Raw genomic sequence first — 15,488 nt, forward strand, 5'->3', positions numbered from 1 at the left:
TGATTTGAGTATAAGATTAATGAATGGACGCTTGATGTGTACGATCGGTAATTGTATGAGCGGTGCTCGGTGGTTAGCCTCGGGTACCCGTCATGGCCCCTAGTCGGGTCGTGACAAAAGTGGTATTAGAGTAGTTCAGTCCTAGGAAGTTTCTACGAGCCGTGTCTAGTAGAGTCTTGTTTATGGTGTATTGCACGCCACACTAATAAACAGGAGGCTACAGGGCATTTAGGAAAAATGACCATCTTTCATCTTAAGAGATCGTGCGATAGAGCTGTGTTATAAGATTTTCTCCTCCTTAATATTGTGCTATGATTTCAGAAATGCCGCCAAAGGGAAAAGCTACAGCCGCCCAAAAGGGCAATACTACAATGAAAAGATGGGTAGAAAGAGAGCCGCTAATGAATGTAGAAGAGCTTGAATCACATAATGAGGCTCCATCTAATACTTCTCCCACTCCGCCTATTATAAAAGAACAAGAAGGGGCCTCAGCTCCAGCTCCTATGCCTCCAGTTCCTCCACTGGCTACTTCTGGTTAACAAGTGACCGTGGCTATTCATCTATTGACGCAGTTAATTGCTGCCCAGGCATAGCGGCAGAATGCGGGTCCAAGTGATCGGGCAGCTAGTACCAGGGCTCGTGATTTCATGAGTTTGAATCCTCCAGAGTTTTTCGGCCGAATGAAGACCCGTAAAATTTTATTGATGAAATGCTGAGAACATTGAAGATTATTCATTCTTCCGAAACTGAATCTGTTGAGTTGGCATCTTATAGACTCCGAGATGTGGCGGTATTATGGTACAATAATTAGATATCATCAAGAAAGGAGAATGTGCCTTCTCCCGTTTGGCAAGAATTTGTAGATGCCTTCATCCGCCACTATTTGCCACCCGAGGTTCGCCGAGCTAGAGAGGATAGGTTCTTAAATCTAAAACAAGGAAATATGAGTGCCCGGAAGTATAGCCTTCAGTTTAATTCATTGGCTAGATATGCCCCGACTATGGTGGCCGACATGGGGGATAGAGTGCACAGATTTGTGAGTGGATTAGGGCCACTTTTGTTCAAGGACTGCTTGACGGCTTCATTGCAAGATGGGATGGATATTTTTCCCGCATTCAAGCCCATGCCCACAATTTAGAAGGACAACAACATCCGCAAAGGGGTGATCGTGATATTAATAAAGGGCAAAGCAAGAAGGACAGATCTATGGGGGAAGGTAGTGATTATAGAGGGGGATCAAGGCAGGAATATTCTAGACACTCAGGCCAGTCGGCGACTAGTGCACCTCTAAGATTTGCAGGTAGGAGATTTGACCGATTCACTCCTTCAGGACAGGTTCAGAGTTCGAGAGCTTCAAGTTCTCAGTTTGGGGGTGATCATAGTCAGAGGAGACCACCAGTGCCGTGATGTAGTTAGTGCGATAAATTACATTCGGGGCCATGTCGCCAGGGCAAAGATGCTTGCTATGTTTGCGGACAGACTCGGCACTTGATGCGTGATTGCCCCTCGAGATATGGTAGAGGTGGGGTTCAGCCCACAGGATCAGCAACTGGTTCCTCTTCGGTGCACCCGGTAAGGCAGACTCCCCAGATCCCAGCAGGTCGAGGTAGAGGCAGAGGGGGAGCATCTACTTTAGGCACCACTCAATCCCATATGTATGCTTTAGTCGGATGACAGGATCTTGAGTCCTCCCCGGATATGGTTACAGGTACATTATTCATATTTTCCCATGATGTGTATGCATTGATAGATCCGAGTTCTACCCTATCTTATATTACTCCGTATGTTGCTGGTTGTATCGGGGTGAAACCTGAGCCAATTAAGCCTTTTGAGGTATCTACTCTGGTTGGTGATCCCGTGATAGCTAGACAAGTGTACAATAATTGTGTAATTATGATATGCAACCGCCATAATAAAGCTGATTTAGTTGAGCTGGAGATGTTAGATTTTGATGTGATTATGGGTATGGATTGGTTGGCCTCATGTTATGCTAATGTTGACTGCCGAATGAAAGTAGTTCGATTTCAATTTCCGAAAGAGCCCGTGCTTGAATGGAAGGGTAATACAGCATCTCCAAGAGGTAGGTTTATTTCCTACCTTAAGGCAAGAAAGATGATAGATAAGGGCTATGTTTATCACTTAGTCCGAGTTCATGATACCGAAGCAAAGTCGCCAACTTTCCAATCCGTTCCGGTAGTGAATGAATTTCCGGAAATATTTCCAGATGAACTTCCAAGTCTTCCACCGGAAAGAGAGATTGATTTTGTCATTGATGTGTTGTCGAACACCAAGCCTAATTCTATTCCTCCTTACTGAATGGCTCCAGTAGAATTGAAAGAGCTAAAGGCACAGTTGAAAGATTTGCTTGAGAAGGGGTTTATTAGACCCAGTTCATCACAGTGGGGAGCACCAGTCCTATTTGTGGGAAAGAAAGATGGTCCCCTATGAATGTGCATCGATTATAGGCAGTTGAATAAGGTGACGATAAAGAACAATTATCCTCTTCCGAGGATTGATGATTTGTTTGATCAACTATAGGGTGCCAAGTGGTTTTCCAAAATAGACTTGAGGTCAGGTTATCACCAAGTGAGAGTTAAAGAAGAAGATATTCCCAAAAAAGCTTTCAGAACGAGATATGGTCATTATGAATTTCGAGTGATGTCGTTTGGGTTAACTAATGCTCCAACAATGTTCATGAATTTGATGAATAATGTATTCAGGCCTCTCTTAGATTTATTCGTAATAGTATTCATTGATGATATTCTAGTATACTCTCGCACAGAATCAGAACATGCTGACCATTTACGTATTGTTCTTTGAATTCTTCGAACTCGGGAATTGTATGCTAAATTTTCAAAGTGCGAGTTTTGGCTGAATTCTGTGACATTCTTAGGTCATGTTATTTCGGATGATGGCATTCGAGTTGATACTCAGAAAATTGAAGCCGTGAAGACTTGGCCAAGGCCTACGACGCCCACAGAAGTCCGTAGTTTTCTGGGATTGGCAGGTTACTATAGAAGGTTCGTAGAAGGATTTTCCTCTATTTCACCCCCATTGACGAAGCTAACCCAAAAGTCAACTAAGTTTCAGTGGAATGATGCTTGTGAACGCAGCTTCCAAGAGTTGAAAGACAGATTAACCTCAGCCCCAGTCTTGACTCTCCCAGAATTCAAGGGCACGTTACTTCATTTGTTTGAACCCTCCGGAATTCTTTGGATCAAAGCCGGATAAGGATCCTCAGAATTTTATTGATGGTATGTTGAGGACGCTTCGATTGATACATGCTTCGGACACCGAATCGGTAGAGCTAGCGTCATATAGGCTGACGCTATCACCTTGCCCTGTACCTTGCCGCTGAGTCTGGGCAGCAACCAATTGAGTATGCAAATGTATGGCCTCTTTTACATCTTGGCCTGAAGCGTCCGGTAGGAGCCGGAGGTGCTGGAGGGGCTGAGGCTCCCTCCCGCTTCTCTAATATAGGTACTGAATGGGAGGACTGAGATTGAGCCGCACTCTGGGACTCACTTTCCTCTACTACCGGTGGCGGTGCTCTTTCAGCCCGCTTTTCTGCCACCGTCTTGCCCTTTTGGGCTGTTGTAGCCTTTCTCTTTACAGGCATTTCTGAAATACACAACACACGGTTAAGGAACAAGAAGTTCTTATATTATAGCTCTATCGCACGACTCTTATGAAGAAAGAAGGTCATTTATTCCTAAAATGCCCGCAGCTTCTTGTTTATAAGTGTGGCGCGCAACACACCCATAACCAAGACTCTACTAGACACGGCTCATAGACACATCCTAGGATAGAACTGCTCTGATACCACTTTTTTCATGACCCAACCGGAGGGCCGCGACGGGCACCCGGTGCTAACCCACCCGGGTACCTCTTAACATACTTTCACATCACATCTTGGTGAGCCACATAATAAAACATATATTTCTATTCATCCATCATACTAGTCCCGTTCGACAATCAACACCTTTATATCATCATTTGCATCTATACCACATCAATGTACATAAGCCGACAAGGCTATCAAAATAATATCCCAAAATATAGGCCGACAATGTCCAAACATCTACCCATATACATATGTCTACGAGCCTCTAAGGATAATACATCATATCATATAGGCGGGAGAGGACCCCGTCATGCCCATAAATATGTACACAAAAGAATCTATACAAAAAGCTACAGCTCCGGATGAAATGGAGCTCTGCTATGTAGTCCTGAATAATGAAGCTACAGATCAAGTCTGTCTCCCGGGCCACCTGCGGGCATGACGCAGCGTCCACAAACAAAAGGACGTCAGTACGAAGAATGTACTGAGTATGTAAATCATGATAAATATCAATATGAAAGCGTAATAGACAACATATGAGATAGCATAGGATGGGAGATAATGATATCATCGTCATAGCACTTACTTGCTTTCCATAGGGACATTCCATTTCTATTACATATCCGTGTACATATATCCATATCCGTACTCGTTTACCTTTCGTATCCATTTTCGTATTCGTATTCATATTTACATTCATACTCATATTCATATCGTTTACATCTCATATACATTGCATTTACATAACCTTTACACGACAGTTACATATACTCCATATTGTCGTTCTTTCACTTCCATGTCCAAGGACGAAATTGTGGGATCATTAATACTAATCCCTACATCACCTGAATCGATTACACGCACTCCCAGGTTAGCTAATTGATGGAGCTCATGAATTATCTCTTTCCGTTCCGGAGGGACTTCACATAAACTACCAATTGATCGGTGGCTAAGCGCATCGGCTACTATATTCACTTTTCCGGGGTGGTACAAAATGTTTACATCATAATCTTTTAACAATTCGAACCACCGTCTCTGCCGTAGGTTCAATTCCTTCTGCTTGAAAATGTACTGAAGGCTTTTGTGATTCGTATAGATATCAACATGCACACCATACAGATAATGTCTCCACATTTTTAAGGCATGAAAAACCGCAGCCAATTCAAGATCATGAGTTGGATAGTTCTGTTCATGTTTCCGCAATTGTCTCGAAGCATATGCAATAACTCTACCATGCTGCATCAATACACATCCTAATCCGACGCCGGAAGCTTCACAATACACAACATAGCCATCTGGTCCCTCTGGAAGTGTTAAGACCGGAGCTGAGGTCAATCTTTCTTTCAACTCTTGGAAGTTGCGCTCATAAGCATCGTTCCATTGAAATTTTACTGAAAGTATCGCTGATAAAAGGCATAATAAGATTTGTCAAAATGGGCAAGCTTAGTCCCCGGTATATCGGGCCCTACAAGATTGTGCACAAGGTAGGCCAAGTAGCTTATGAGTTAGATCTTCTTTTGGATTTATAGTCAGTCCACCCAGTTTTTATGGGTCAATGCTTTGTAAGTGCGTGGGAGATATTTCCAAAATTGTACCTGTAGATGATGTCCAAGTTACTGAGAAATTTCCTATGAAGAAGTGCCCATTCCTATTCCAGATAGGCAGGTTCTGAGACTCAGAACCAAAGACGTAGCTTCAATTAAAGTCCTGTGGAGAAGCAATAATAAGGAAGAAATGACTTGGGAAGGTGAGGAAGTTATGAAGTCTAGGTACTCACATTTGTTTCCACTCCCAGAAGAGCTCTAGAAAGAGACACCATTATCCTCTGGTATGTGATGCTTCTTTGAATGATTTCTTAGTCGTGTGTGGCCAATATGGATATTGATGTTGTAGCCCTGCGAGGTACTGTATTTTGGGTGCTGCGACAGAATGGTAGTGGTACAATTATAGGGAAACCTCGGGCAAAATTTTGGTAGCATTCCTAAGAGCTTCACATTCGAGGATGAATGTTTTTAAAGGGGGGAACAATGTTACACTTCGAAAATTTTCACGGCGTTTGCAAATTAACGTAAGCTCTGAGAGGTCATGGAACCCTTATAAGGTTAAGGAATACTCTTAACAAGTATGAAGCAAGTGTCTAAAGGTTCCGGCATCAAGAAAATCGAAGAAATTAAGTTTGTCCAAAAATTGGGAAACTTTGGCATAATTTTGGACAAAACGTTTTGGTCAATTTCAGAGAGGTATATCTTCTGGTATATCAGGATTTTTGAGGTGTTTCAAGAGCCTAAAATGAAGTTCATCGAGTTTAGTTTCTAACGCAACAAACCGTTCATCAATACATCATTGGATTAGGGAGTTATGGGCATTTTAATATGGACTGTCAGGAGCCCGCGAACCGACGTGGAAATTCTAGAAATCATTTAAAAGCCCACCAATTTCGGCCCATTAGCCCAAACCCGATTGGGACCACTATATATACCCCCTTAAGTCACCTAAATCACCTCATTTTAACCATTTCTCATCTCCACACCTTTCAAGAACCTCCCACGACATTCATCAAAAATCCTTACACCAAAACATAGCAAAATTTAGGAGTTCCTACATCAAATTAGGCTCAGTTTTGTAAGATTAACAACGAATGTCGCCAAATCAAAGAAGGGCCACGACTTTCGTTTTTTAAGATTAATAGCGAATCTCGCTGAATCAAAGAAGGGCCCCGACTTTGGGGCTCATGTTTTCACCAAAACAAAACTTTCTAGACCCTACGAGCTCTCTCCAACACTCCAAACCATTCCAAATCCAATCAAGAGAAGATCAAGCCATAAAATCCTTAACTAGTTCATGGAAGGAGCTTGTTCGTGCTTCTAATTAAAGTTGTGGTGGATAAGATTTAGGATAAATTGTGTGAGGTGAAGTTCTTCAGGTTAGGAGGTATGTTTTTCATCTTGAGTTTGATATTAAGTCATTTCTTTTGAGGATTTTAATGGCTTAAATAAAGGAAAACATGGCATAAAGGTCGTAGATAGATATGTTGATGTTGTTGCCTTATGGACTGATTTTCGAAGGAAGTTTTGGACGAATTTGTATATGTTTGTTACGTAGTACCTTGATTACATTATGGTTGATGTTGTTAATGATGTTTGGGAGTTGTTTTAGAATTTTGAGAAAGTAGAAGACATAGGGAAGATACTGCCCGAATTTCGGCAGATTCTAAAAAGGGTTTAATTTGAAGGCTTAAGATAAGCATACGACGACAAGCCTAACAATAGTATGAATTTTTTGGAATGTAGATATGCGAGCTTGGGAGGACAAGCATTAGGTAGTTAACGAGACCGAAAAGGTATGTTAAGGCTAGTCCCATTCTTTCTAAAGGCATGATTCTTTTCTTATGAACCCATACATGTTTTCCATAATATCCTTATTCTGAAAAATCTAGAAGTTCATGATTCTCAAAGTTCTTATATTGCTAAAGATAGATGTTTTCTATGAGGATAATGATGATCCCATTTCCAGAGATTCCAAAGTTTACAGTCTTGATTCTATAATGAGATTATTGAGTTTATTTCATGAATTTCTTGAGTTTATTCATTGTTGTTGATCTCACCTGATGATAATTGTTCCTTCAAGGTGAGATATAGCGACGATGATTGCTCTATAATATAAATCGAAGGTTACCGACCTTACGTCACTCCGATAGAGTTGTAGCTTTTAATTGGGCTCTCATGCATGTTTGATGTATATGTATGTATTTTCTCACACCGTGCCTATGTAGCCGGGCAGCACCACTACATTAGGCGGCTTATGGATAATGATAGCAACTCTGTTTCCAATATGGCCTGGTAGAACCACTTGTGGGCGGCGTCAGATGGTTACCCCAGACGCGGGCTAATGATTATGCTATATATGTATGAAAAATGTTTTCTTTAGAAAGCTAAGCATGCATGGTATCCCCCTTATGAGGCAATCAGATGTACAAGTTATCTTTATCTCATGTTATGTTCCATATTTCTTGTTATGTTGTTATTCATGCCATACTTACTCAGTACACTGTTCGTTCTAACGTCCTTTTTTGTAGACATTGCGTTCATGCCCGCAGGTAGATAGGTAGAAGGATCTGATCCTTAGAGGCTTCATCTGTAGAGTTTCAGAAAAGCTCCAGTTGTTCCGGAGCTACAGCCTATTAGCACTACTCTTTTGTGTATATACTTGGGCACAGCGGAGTCCCGCCCTGTCTTTATGGATTCCTGCACTCTATATAGAGGCTCGTAGGTCGATGTGTGTAGCTAGAAGTCTTATATCATTATCAGTTCATATTGTTGAGTTATATTTCGACAGCCTTGTTTGCCTATGTTTATGGACATAGTTATTGATGATTATATAGCGATATGTCATTATCTTGTGATATATGCCCTTACAGATTATGATACCCATGAGCTGTCTTTATGGTCTACCTAGACATCATTATGAGATATATGTTCAGACGTGCTCGATGGGTTAGCTCCAGGTGCCCGTCATGGCCCTCTAGTTGGGTCGCGACAAAGAGCAAAGTTACAGCAGCCCAGAAAGGTAAGACGGTGGTTGGAAGGAGGAGTGAACGGGAGCCACTGGTAGAGATAGAAGTGGGTCAATCCCATAATGAGGTTCCATCTCGAACCTCCCATACTCGACCCATTTTAGAGGAGCATGAAGGTGCTTCACCTCCTATTCCAATACCCCCAATTCCTCCACCAGATGCCTTTGGCCAGCAGATGAGAGAGGCATTCAATTGCTGACCCAGTTAGTTGCCGCTTAGGCTTAGCAGTGGGATGAGATATAAGTGCAAAGAGCCGTGATTTTATTAGCTTGAACCCTCCAGAATTCTAAGGGTTAAAGCCGGATGAAGGCCTGTAAGGCTTTATAGATGAGATGCTGAGGACGCTACGAATAATACACGCTTCTGATACTGAGTCAATTGAATTGGCTTCATATAGATTACGGGATGTGGCCATCTATTGGTACAATACTTGGATGTCTTCCAGAGGGGTAAATGCACCTCACCGTGTATGGCAAGAGTTCGTGGATGCCTTCCTCAGACATTATTTGCCACCGGAGGTTCGACGGGCCCGAGCCGACAAGTTGTTGAATCTCCGATCGGGGAATATGAGTGCGCGAGAGTACAATCTTCATTTTAATTCCTTGGCTAGGTATGCTCCAACCATGGTAGCTTATATGGGGGACCGTGTACACTGATTCTTGAGTGGTTTGGGGCCACATCTAATTAAGAAGTGTTTGACGGCCTCACTCCAGGATAGGAAGGGTATTGCTCATATTCTGGCCGATGACCAAAATTTGGAGGAACAGCAGCAGTCGCAAAGGGGCGAGCATGATTCCGATAGAAGGTATAGCAAAAGGGCCAGATCTTCCGGTGATGCAAGTGAGTTAAGAAGGAATCAAAGGCAGAAGTATTCCAGTCATTCAGGCCAATCAGTGGCCAGTGCACCTCTTCGTTTCACGAGCAAGAGATTTGATTGTCCTATTTATTCTTGATTGGGTTAGAGCTCCAGGGTTTCAAGGTCCCAGTACTGAGGAGAACCCAGTCAGATGAGACCACCCGTACCACGATGTACTCAGTGTGGTAGACTGTATTGTAGACAGTGTCGCCTGGGTTAAGATGGTTGTTATGCCTGTTGTCAGCCCGAGCATATGATGTGTGATTGTCCATCGATGATCTAGCAGAGGTAGGGTCTAACCTACAGGATCAGTATCTAGTTCCTCATCATTAGTACGCCCTGTGGGGTAAGGTTCACAGGCACCAGCAGGTCGTGGTAGAGGCAGTGGAGGAGCATCCAGTTCAAGCAGCCCTCAGACCCATATATATGTACTAGCAGGACGACATGATCTTGAGTCCTCCCCTGATGTTGTCACAGGTATATTGTCAGTATTCTGTCATGATGTATACATACTGAGTGATCTGAGTTCTACTTTGTCATATATTACTCCTTATATTGCTAATCGCATCGTGGTGAAACCTGAGCCAATAAAACCTTTTTAGGCGTCCACACCTGTAGGGAAACCAGTGATAGCTAAATAGGTATATAGGAATTGTCTGGTTGTAGTTTGCTGCAGCCATACTATGGCTGATTTACATAAGTTAGAAATGTTAGATTTTGACGTTATTATGGGTATGGATTGGCTAGCCTCCTGTTGCGCCAATGTTGATTGTAGAACAAAGATGGTTCGATTTCTATTTTCGGGAGAACCAGTTTTAGAATGGAAAGGTAATATAGCATCCCCGAGATGTAGGTTTATTTCCTATCTGAAAGCGAGAAAGATGATTGCTAAGGCTACATCTATCATTTAGTCCGGGCTCAAGACACAGAAGCAAAGCCGCCAACTCTTCAATCTGTCCCAGTAGTGAATGAATTTCCAGATGTGTTTTCGGATGAGCTTCTCGGTCTTCCACCAGAACGGGAGATCGAGATTACTATTGATGTGTTGCCGGATACGAAGCCTATATCTATTCCTCCTTATCGAATGGCCCCTGCAGAATTAAAGGAGTTAAAGGCGCAATTGAAAGATCTACTTGCGAAAGGCTTCATTAGGCCTAGTTAATCGCCATAGGGAGCGCCGGTGCTGTTCGTAAGAAAGAAAGATGGTTCCTCGAGGATTTGTATTAATTACAGGCAATTGAACAAGGTGACGATGAAGAATAAATATCCACTTCCAAGGATTGATGATTTATTCGATCAATTGCAGGGTGCCAAGTGGTTGTCAAAAATAGATCTAAGATCTGGATATCACCAAGTAATGGTTAGGGAAGAGGACATCCCAAAGACATCCTTTAGGACTAGATATGGCCATTATGAGCTTCGGGTAAACTCATTTGGATTGACTAATGCCCCAGCGGTATTCATGAATTTGATAAATAATGTTTTCAGGCCTTTCCTAGATTTATTTGTAATTGTGTTCATCGATGATATTTTGGTATATTCTCGATTAGAGGCAGAGCATACAGATCATCTACGTCCTGTTCTTGGAATTCTTCGGGATCAGGAGTTATACGCCAAATTTTCAAAATGTTAGCTTTATATTACACCTCGCATTTTCAGAGCATTAGCATGCCACATACTTCACCGTATTAATGGAGTATCGGAGACATCCCATGAAGTTTTAGAAGGTACAAGCCATGGGAAGTTCGTAACAGTGAGGTAAATGAAGAATTACGATCTCGTAAGTCGTAATCGGGAAGGACAACCTTGAAACAAACGGACATGACCATTATCAAGTATGATTCATGATAAATATCATGTATGGAGAGTTTCGAAAGATTCTGGGACCAAGCAAATCAAAGAAAATAAGTTTGTCGAAAGTTTGGAAAACAAGTTGGTAGAATTTTGGACAGAATTTTGGGTTAAATTTAGAGGGGTATATCTCCAGGCATATTAGGAGTTTTAAGGTGTTTCAATAGCCTAAAATGAATTTCATCGAGTCTAGTTTCTAACGCAACAAACCGCTCGTCAAAACGACATTGGAGTAGGGAGTTATGGCCATTTTAGGTAATCTAATGTTGTTGGTGTGTTGATGAGATTTTGTTCCTTGATAGGGAAGAAAGTAAGTGTATATTGTTGTTGTATGTTGAAAAACATCGTATGGGATGTTTTATGGAATATTTTTGTATTGATGATGATGGGGTTGATATTAGTATTACTATTGTTGTTGTTGTTGTTGGTTGCTGAATTGAGATTTCGGGCTAGGCATATAAACAGAGGAGATGCTGCCAAAATTTCGGCAGATTCTAGAAAGGTTTACTTGAAAGTTTAGCACAAGTATACTACGATGAGTCTAACAATTGTGTGAATCATCTTAAATGTAGACTTGCGAGCTCGAACGAATAAGCACAGATAATTGGAGGATGAACAATTATGTAAAGTTATCCCTTCTTTCTTCTTTGGCATGAATTACATAAAATGCACAAACGATGAACATACATGACTCCAATGAACTCTAGTTCTCAGTAGTACTTGACATGACAGTTGTCTTTGATTCTCAAGTGTTGGTTCATTCTAATTATTCTCTTGGATCCTAAATGATGATTCATTTTGTACATGATTGCTCCTATGATTCATTTTGTACATGATTGCTCCTATGATTCATTTTGTACATGATTGCTCCTGTTACTCGTGCACAGTTTCATTGCATATTTCACTGAGTCCATCACTAGAGGGCCGGGTACGTATTATGTTTCACCGAGTCCCATAATGGGCCGGGTACGTATTATATTTCACCGTGTCCCTATAACGACCTGTTCGATCGTTATTTAATATTTGGAGAAACCATGCCCAATTTAAGTCTAGGGTCATATTTAATGGGCTTCATAATATGTTTTAAGGATTAGGAGTGGGAAAAATCAATTTCAGAGGGGTTTAAGAAATGTCGGGCCAGAAATTAAAAGGCGGACCGCCATAGTGGTCAGTGGACTGTCGTAGCGGCACTACTATAGCGGCCTAAGAACCAACGCAACAATACTGCCATAGCGGTCTGATGACCGCCGCAGCGGTCCACGCAGAAACAGTGACCCAAAAACGAGTACTTAGTCTATTTTCTCTCCTTTTTCCAGCATAAGACTCCCAAAGGCTGCTCCTAGGGTTCCTTATGAAAGAAAAACCATGTCCCCCGAGAAAAAGAAAACCCTTCCAATCCCTTTTCCCACTTTTCCCTACGAAAGATACCCGCTCATGGATTCGGATGGAGGTTAAGAAGACAAGCAACTGTTGAAGCCCAATGATCGTAGTACCAAGTACTTCCTAGCGAGCTCTAATATGATCCGATTTATAAGAATCATATATCTGTTCGCCAAAGAGGTAGGTTATGGTTTACTTTAGTTAGACTTTTATTAGCTAATCGTATATACGTTAGTGTTGATGGGGGAATGTATGCTAGGTTTTCGGACACCGGAGTTTGGAGAGACATACTTGTAATATGATTTAAAATAGTGTATCGTTAGGACTATGATAATAAGAATTCAGCGTAAAAAGGAAGTGATGAGGTCGCTACGGAGATGCGTTGTAATTACCTAATGCTACCCTAGGAGGGGGGGGGGGGAGGGAAGGAGTAAATTCCTTGTGTATATCTTATTGTCGATCGATCATATGATTATTTCCTTGAAATTAGGAGGGCGTATAGATTGAATTATATGAAGCTGTCTACATTGGGCCCATCCAGGGCTAGGATAATGAATTACTTATCGGGTAGTTGTGCCTTGCAACTGTCGTGTTCAGCTGGAATTACAGGTAAATAGGCAAGGCATGAGTGTCCCATTGTGTTATCCGGCTTTATGTCCTGCGTCTGAGGTTCTTTCCGGAGCGGAGTTTGCGCTCGGGTACGAGGAGTATTTCGGAACGAGTGGTACATGGGCATCATGGGTCCCCTGTAGGTCATGGCTACTGAACAAAGACATCCGATAGCGTGTATGTACAGTGTATCGGGTCTTGCAACCCATTTGCATTGCATTGCATTCTCATAATTCATGTTCTATATGTATGTATTTATGTCGTTGACATTGTCCATTAAACCGTGCATATGTGGAGAGCCTGGTAGGGGAGAGGTTACACAAGGTAAGTGTAGTGTTGGTCGTAGTTAGTGATTATTTCCCTAGATACATCGTCACATAGTAGTGAGGTGAATAGGTGGGCTCTTTAAATGATAGTTGTAAAAGTATAGTGTACAACGAATGTGGAACAGGAGAGTCACTAGGTGGGAATAAAAGAATCAAGCTTGGTAGTAAGAAGTAAGGGGGCGGAAATGGAAATGGTCTTTATTTAGAATCTGGAGGTTCATTAACTTATCTGCTTAATCTATTAACTTTATATTGTATTGCGTGAATTAATCTTAATCGACCTATGATGCTTACCAGTATGTGTGGTGTACTGACACTACTCTTGCTACGCCCTTTTTGGGTGTAGATGTGTTGCAGGTTTTAGCTGAAGTTTCATCGCATGGGTCTATCGGATATTCTCCTCCAGCCTCGTCTATGTTATATCCCGTGTTTTCGCACATTTGGAAAATTAGAAATAATCTTGACTTTTAAGAAGTAAGGCCATAATTGATTCTAATTAACACATGAGTTGTTTATGAAAGAATATTAATGTGGAAGAGTCGGGAAGCCCAAGGGAAAAGTTGGAATTTCGGAAATTATTTTCGCGAATTACAAAATAAGATCCGCAACCAATTGGGCTCAAAAAATTAATGGAATGGAGGCCCAAATTAAGGGGCATGGCCGGCCAAGCTTTGGCCCATGATCCACATGAATTAGTCATGTGCTTGGTCATGTGACAAGTTAATAAAGGGACCATATTATATTAGTTATCATATATTAGAAGTTTCAAGAGAAAGAAGAAAAAAAAACCAAGAGCAAGACAAGGAACCCATTTCGGGTTTGGCCATAGAAAATTTACCATAAAAAATCTTGCTTCAAAAATTAGTTTCTTGTTGAATTCCTACTAATTCAAGGTCCCTTTGCAACGTGGTGTAGTTGTTTTGGAGGAAGGAGCCATTGGTTCATCAATTTGATCATATACCCAAGTGAAGAAGACTAGAGAAAAAGGTAAGGATTCATTCCTTTTTATTGTGTTATGAAGTCTTGTTTGTGTTGTAGTATGTAGAAATGAGTTGAAAGTATAGAAATATGGAAGATTTCAAAGTGGTTTTGGGATATAGTGTCTAGCCGTGTATGCCTATTGTTGTATATATATGGTGAGTTAAAATTATGTTGTATTCTAGTTATGTTTATGGTGGAATTCACATTGGAAAGGAAAGTTGAATAAATTTGGTGGAAGTTGGAATATAGAAGTTGGCCGTGTGGTATGGTGTTGGGAAGATGGCAATGAATTAATTTATTTGGTGTGTTAGTTGAGTTGTAGGAATCCTTGCTCGTAAATGAAGATAAAATGACGTAAGTTTGTATTGAAACGGAATGTAGAAACTTATGTCGCTTAGTACAATTTTATGACATTATGAAAAACGAAGTTGTTAGGTTGCAAATTATGATGATCATGGATAGATTTGGAAGATGGAATCATGTTATGAATATGTATGCCAAAGATTAGAAGTTTTGAATGAATTATGACCTTAGCGGAAAGTTGTATATTATGTATATCGTATGAATATTTTGAATAAATGATATGAAATTCTTCTAAACTATATGGTGATGATCTTGATTAATGATAAATATGAAAACATTGAACTTGGTTTGGAAGTGTGAAGTCGGAATGGAAGTTATCGTAGTATGTCGCAAGGTAGAACTAGTTATGTTATATTGTGTTATATTGTGAGCGTTGTTGTTGTTGGTATTGTTATTGGGTTGTTGTTGATTGTTTAGGGCCGAGTTGAATTCTCGGGGGTGCTATATGTATAGGGGAGGTGCTGGCGAAATTTCGGTAGACAAATGTGAACTTAAGTGAATTCGTAGAATCCATAATTTACAATTGGTAAGTGTGACCATTTGCAGATTTCTGACGAAACGGGAACTGAGTTTGGAAAGGTATAAAAAGCTCAAAAGGTATGTAAAGCTATCCCGATTCTTCTCTTGGCATGTCCTAGATGTACTAGGCTTGGATTTACGCCTCGGGGATTATTCTGTTCATCGGAATCCGCGATTGAAATTGTC

The sequence above is a fragment of the Lycium barbarum genome, chromosome 11 (assembly GCF_019175385.1).
Source record: "Lycium barbarum isolate Lr01 chromosome 11, ASM1917538v2, whole genome shotgun sequence".
NCBI classification, from domain to species: domain Eukaryota; kingdom Viridiplantae; phylum Streptophyta; class Magnoliopsida; order Solanales; family Solanaceae; genus Lycium; species Lycium barbarum.